Genomic DNA, 6,000 nt, shown 5'->3' on the forward strand with positions numbered 1-6,000 from the left:
TAGAGAGCAGGGAGCGACTCCAAAGGAGCCCAGGAGGGGCTAAGGAGAAAATACATTTCCCCAGGAAGGAGGGCTGTGCCCAGCTTGGCATTGGGGTGAAGACTTTTGTGTGTGTTCGCTTTGGGCTTAGTATACCCTAGAAGGGGTTGACTTATTTTTTTCTTCAATGACTTAGCTGGAGCTGCAACCAAATCAGACTGGAAGATTGGGAGAGCCAACCTGAGGGAGGAGAAATTAAGGCAGTTACTAGCCCAAAATCAGTCCTGGTATGTGGTGCTGTAACAGGGATGCTATAAACCCCCTTGCGTTTAAAGATGATCTTGGTTTACTAAAAGACAGGGCGCAAATGAATTATGAGCTAAATTGGAGGATGTTAACTATGCAAGTCAGCAAGTAGGAACTAAGGGCAAATTTCTGGCTAATCCTTCACAGATGCAGGGAACATCTCTCCTCTTCCCCACGTACGCACTTTGTCAGGAAGCTAATGTGCCAGGAACTGTGGAAGGCAGTGGGATTGTATAGTGCACCCAGTTCTGTTCCATGACTCCAAGGTTGTCTGATATATTTTGTACTGGGGAATGGTCAGGCTCCAGCCCCCTGGCATAAACAGTAAGTATGGTCCAGCAGTTAAGGTGCTAATCTGGGACTCAGGAGGCCTGCATTCAATTCCCTGCTCTGCCACAGACTTCTTGTGTGAGCTTGGGCAAGTCACTTCGTCCCTTTGTGCCTCAGTTCCCCCCTATAAAATAGGAATAATAGCCCTTTTTCTCCTTACGAGGATAAATACACTAAGCATTGTGAGGTACAATGGGTGTCTACATTGCAATCAGAGGTGTGACTGCAGCTAGCTCGGAAGCCAATAGTAGTGAAGCCGCAACAGGACAGGTAATAGCACAAGCTAGCTGCTTGAGTACATTTCCAGGGTTCTGGGTGGGCTTATACAGTGGCTAGGGAAATATGGTCTTGTGGTTAAGAAGGGAACTGGAAGTCAGGAGACTAGGTTATGCTCCTGGCCCTGTTATGCACTTTCTGAGTGACACTGGTGGTAGTTAAGAAGTCACCATTGCTGACAGTTCCTACCGACTTATTTCATGTTTTAGGAACAGGGAAAAGCTGTGGTGTGTGAAATTCCACTGTGTAATAATGTGAGCTGGGTGAAATTTTTTTTTGACAAAACCTTTTTTTGGGCAAAAAATGCAGCTTCAGCAACACCAAAATGTTTAGTATCTTCATAAAATTCTACAAAAATGGAAATGTTCTAACTTCTTAAAAATGAAACATTTATATTTTAGTTTGATGTGATTTTTTTAGTTTCAAGTTTCCTTCAGTTTTATTAAAGAGCAGTCAGAAATGGTTAAAAACAAAAGAAAATGCTTTGATTTTGGGGGGGGGGGGGGATCCTGTGACTCCAAATGATTTTTTTTAAAACTTTTCATTTCACAGAAATTTTTAAACAAATAATTTTTCTTTGAGCTTAAATGATTGGGAGGAGGGGATTGCCAGTGAATTGATGAATCCATTATTCATCCAACTCTAGTAGTAACTTGGCAAATGTTGATCACTGCCTCCATTTTCCAAGTTGAATAATACCTCCTAGGGATTTTATGAGACTGAAACTCATTAATGCTTGTAAAGTGCTTACAGATCCTGGAATGGAAACTTTTTTTATGGAACGATAAAGAATCAAGGGGAATACAGGGGTACTTGATTAGCGGGTATGGAAGATAAACTCATTGTGGCTACATTACCTTTCCTTAAAACAGAGCAAAATCAAAAGCATGGTTATTTTTAGAAATCTATTGTTAGCTGCTGGTTTCAGCAATCACGCATTTTCAAATTTCATGTTGTTATGACATGCCCTCTCTGAGTGTGGCAGTTGCATGAATTAAGTTAAGTGCTGTTGTTCAGCTTGATTACGAGGAAACTGAAATACCCCCCTCCCCAGGGATATTATCTGTCACACCGCTAAATGCAGGATCAATATGCAGCACTTTGAGATCCTATAAAAGCCTCAGGTGCCATGCTGTGGGCCTGTTTCTGAGAAGTTCTGAATGTTCACTACTCACAGTAACTCAGTGGGAGCTGAGGGAGCTCAGCACCTCACAGGATCAGGCCCTAAAGTTGAAATGGATGCTTTGATATTATGTCAAAATGGATGCTTTGGTATTATATTCGAGAATGTAACAATATGGGGCTTAATCTTGCTCCTAAATCAGAGGCCAAATTCCCTTTTGCTTTAATGGACGCAGAACTAGCCATGATGATAGTGTGTAGCTGTTATGAGCACATCTAGTGGCGATCTCCTCATCTGAAATTTTCACCATAAACCCTGAAACTCTGCAGTACTTGCCTGGTTTCAGTTTTTGTTGCAAACTTGAAACTCTGATCAAATTAACTAAAATTCTTCAGGATTATCTGGGACAAATCTTGAGCAAATCTTGTCAGCAATCTAAGCACCAAGATCTAAGTAGAGATACATACTGCTTTCGCAATTATAGGGTCCCTCTAGTTTGGGGCACGGAAGGGGAGAAGGGTAATCCAGTGGTTAGGGTACTAGTCTGGGTGCAGGTTCATTTTTTTTATTAGGTGACAAGTTTGGTTGATAAATGTAATAGTGTTGATATAATATATTTAGACTTCTGTAAGGCATTTGACTTAGTACTGCAAACATTTTGATTAAGAAACTAGAATGATCCAAAATCAACGTGGTACACATTAAATGGATCAAAAACTGATTAATCGACAGGCCCCAAAATGTAATTGTAAACAGGGAATCATCATTGATTGGGTGTGTTTCTAGTGGGTCCCAAAGGGATCTGTTCTTGACCCTACACTATTTAACATTGTTATCAATGAAAGAAACTATAAAATCATCACTCATAAAGTTTGCAGATGACCCAAACCCTGCGGGAGTGATAAATGAAGAGGACAGGTTGCTGATACAGAGTGATCTAGATCATTTGGTAAGATGGATGGAAACAAACAAAATGTGTTTTAATGCCACCACAAAAAAAGTATCAGGGGGTAGCCGTGTTAGTCTGTATCCACAAAAACAACAAGGAGTCTGGTGGCACCTTAAAGACTAACAGATTTATTTGGGCATAAGCTTTCATGGGTAAAAAAAACACTTCTTCAGATGCATGGAGTAAAAGTCACATATCTGGGAACAAATAATCTAGGCTGTACATACAGGATGGGGGACTGTATCTTGGGAAGCAGTGACTCTGAACAGGACTTTGGGGATAATCAATTGAACACGAGCTTCCAGTACAATTCTTTGGCAAAAAGGGGTAATGTGAGCTTTGAATCTTAATTGGGTAGGTTATATTGCAGTAGTGTCAAACACAGAAGTGTGCTACTGGAATACTGTGACCAGTTCTGGTGTCCGCAGTTCAAAGAGGAATATAGATAAACTGGAGCGGGTTCAGAGAAGAGCCATGAGAACGAATGAAGGATTGGAGAACATGCCTTATAGCAGTAGGCTCAAGGAGCTTAATCTGTTCATTTTAACAAAGAGAAAGTTAAGGAGTGACTTGATCACAGTTTATTATGTACCTACATGGGGTACACAAATTTAATAATTAAGGGCTTTTCAGTCTAGCATATGTGGAAGCAGAATTAAAAGCAGGGTAAATGTTTTAGTCAATTTAAGGATAGAATGAAAGGTAGCCCTAACCCTAACCCTAACAATGCGAGAGGTGCTGTTTCTCGCCTCGCTTCTCTCGGCTCACTTCTCTGCCTCGCTTTTAGTTGATAAGGAAGGAATGCTGATTTAAGCAGTAACCTTGAGATAAGGTAGTGTCTGGAGGGAGTTTGTATAAACAAAGGATAACCGTTGGCCGTTGATGTATGTAACTGGAAGGTATAAATACTTGTCTTATACTGCCTGTAGGGGGAAGATCTGCCTAAGGTCGGGGGGGCCCCCTGTCCGACCGCAGTCTTCCCTTGCAATTGCTCATAATAAACTGTCTGTGACTTGTTGCTAATAAACGTAGAGTAAGGACTTGTTTTCTTACACACATACAATGGTATAACAAGATCCAATGGCTGGAAATTGAAGCTAGACAAGTTCAGACTAGAAGGAAGGTGCTCATTTTTAAGAGTGAGGGTAAGTAATCAATGGAACAATTTACCAAGGTTTGTGGAGGATTATCCAGCCCTGGAAATTTTAAAATCAAGATTGAACTAGAGCATATCTGTTAGATAAACATCCAAACAGGAATTTATTCTGGGGAAGTTCTATGGCTTGTGTTATACAGGAGGTCAGACTAGATGATCACAGTGGTCCCTTCTGGCTTTGGAATCTATGATCACAGTGATCCCTTCCAGCTTTATAATTAGGGCCCTACCAAATTCATGGCCATGAAAAACGCATCATGGACCGTGAAATCTGGCCTCCCCCTGTGAAATCTGGTCTTTTGTGTGCTTTTACACTATACTATACAGATTTCATGGAGAAGCCCAGCGTTTCTCAAATTGGGGGTCCTGGCCCGAAAGGGAGTTGCAGGGGGGTTGCAAGGTTATTTTATGGGGGTCACAGTATTGCCACCCTTACTTCTACACTGCTGCCTTCAGACCTGGGTAGCTGCAGACGGGCGCCCAGCTCTGAAGGCAGCACCCCGCCAGCAGCAGCACAGAAGTAAGGGTGGCAATATCATACCATGCCACCCTTACTTCTGTGCTGCTGCTGGCAGCAGCTCTGCCTTCACCGCTTGGCTCCCAGCCAGCAGCCACCACTTTCCAGCTACCCAGCTCTGAAGGCAGCGCCACCACCAGCAGCAGCACAGAAATAAGGGTAGCAGTACTGCAATCCCTCCCCCCCTACAATAACCTTGTGACCCCCTCCACAACTCCTTTTTGGATGAAAATCCCTACAATTACAACACCGTGGAATTTCAGATTTAAATAGCTGAAATCATGACATTTACAATTTTTAAAATCCTATGACCGTGACCTTGACCAAAATGGACTGTGAATTTGGTAGGGCCCTATTTATAATCTATGAATTCCCTTCTCTGCCACAGACTTTCTGCATGACTTTGGACCCTCTGGGCCTCAGTTCTCCTACTGTAAAATAACAGCAGATCCCTATCTCACATGGGTGTTGTGAAGATAAATACATTAAGGATTGTCAGACATTAAAATAGTAAAGGTAACGGGGGCCATCTAAGTATTGAAGACGGATATGCATAATGGCAGAGGAGAGTACAGGTGCTTGCACTGTGGTGTATCTTTAATACTGGCTATGATTATGTATGCATTTCTGGAGGGCACACCACCATAGCAGCTGGTCCATTAGTCTGGTGGATAATAATTTACTTTGCCCTTTTTTTGGAACACTCTTCATCCTAGGATCTCAAAGCAATTTATAATTTGCACAAACCTTGCTTCTTGCTTTACAGCAGGCCCCTTTGTCAGAGGACTGTCAGACCAACTTCTGTTGGTGAGAGAGACAGGCTTTTGAGTCACACAGAGCTCTTCTTCAGTTCTGTGTAGCTCGAAAGCGTGTCTTTCTTACCAATAGAAGTTGGTCTAGTAAAAGATATTACCTCACCCACGTTGTCTCTCTAATATCTTGGGACCAACATGGCTGCACCTACACTGCCTGCAGAATGATAATGTCAAGGATAATGTCTGCTTTCATTGAAAATTTTCAATCCTTCATTGGCAGGATGAAAACTGCCCACTACCTAAAAAATGTGCGGCTTTTCCCCAGGGAGGGTTTTTTTTTTTTTTTTAAATCTGCTTTGATATTTAGATCTTAATAAGTATTCAGGACTTGCTTGTGCATTTCCATTTTAGCCATTAGAAAGGGGCATAAAGGCACAGCTCTCTCTAAGCAGCTCTAGGGGAATACTGTGACTCAACAAGTCACAATCACTCCATATCACCTCTATTGCGCTTGAGAAGGAGTAAACTGCAACAGGCCTGTTGCAGGGTATGTCCCCTGATATGCCAGTGTCTGGGAATATTGGGGCAGAGATAAGGCTCCAATATCTA

Source organism: Emys orbicularis, chromosome 13 (assembly GCF_028017835.1).
Source record: "Emys orbicularis isolate rEmyOrb1 chromosome 13, rEmyOrb1.hap1, whole genome shotgun sequence".
Classification (NCBI taxonomy): Eukaryota; Metazoa; Chordata; order Testudines; family Emydidae; genus Emys; species Emys orbicularis.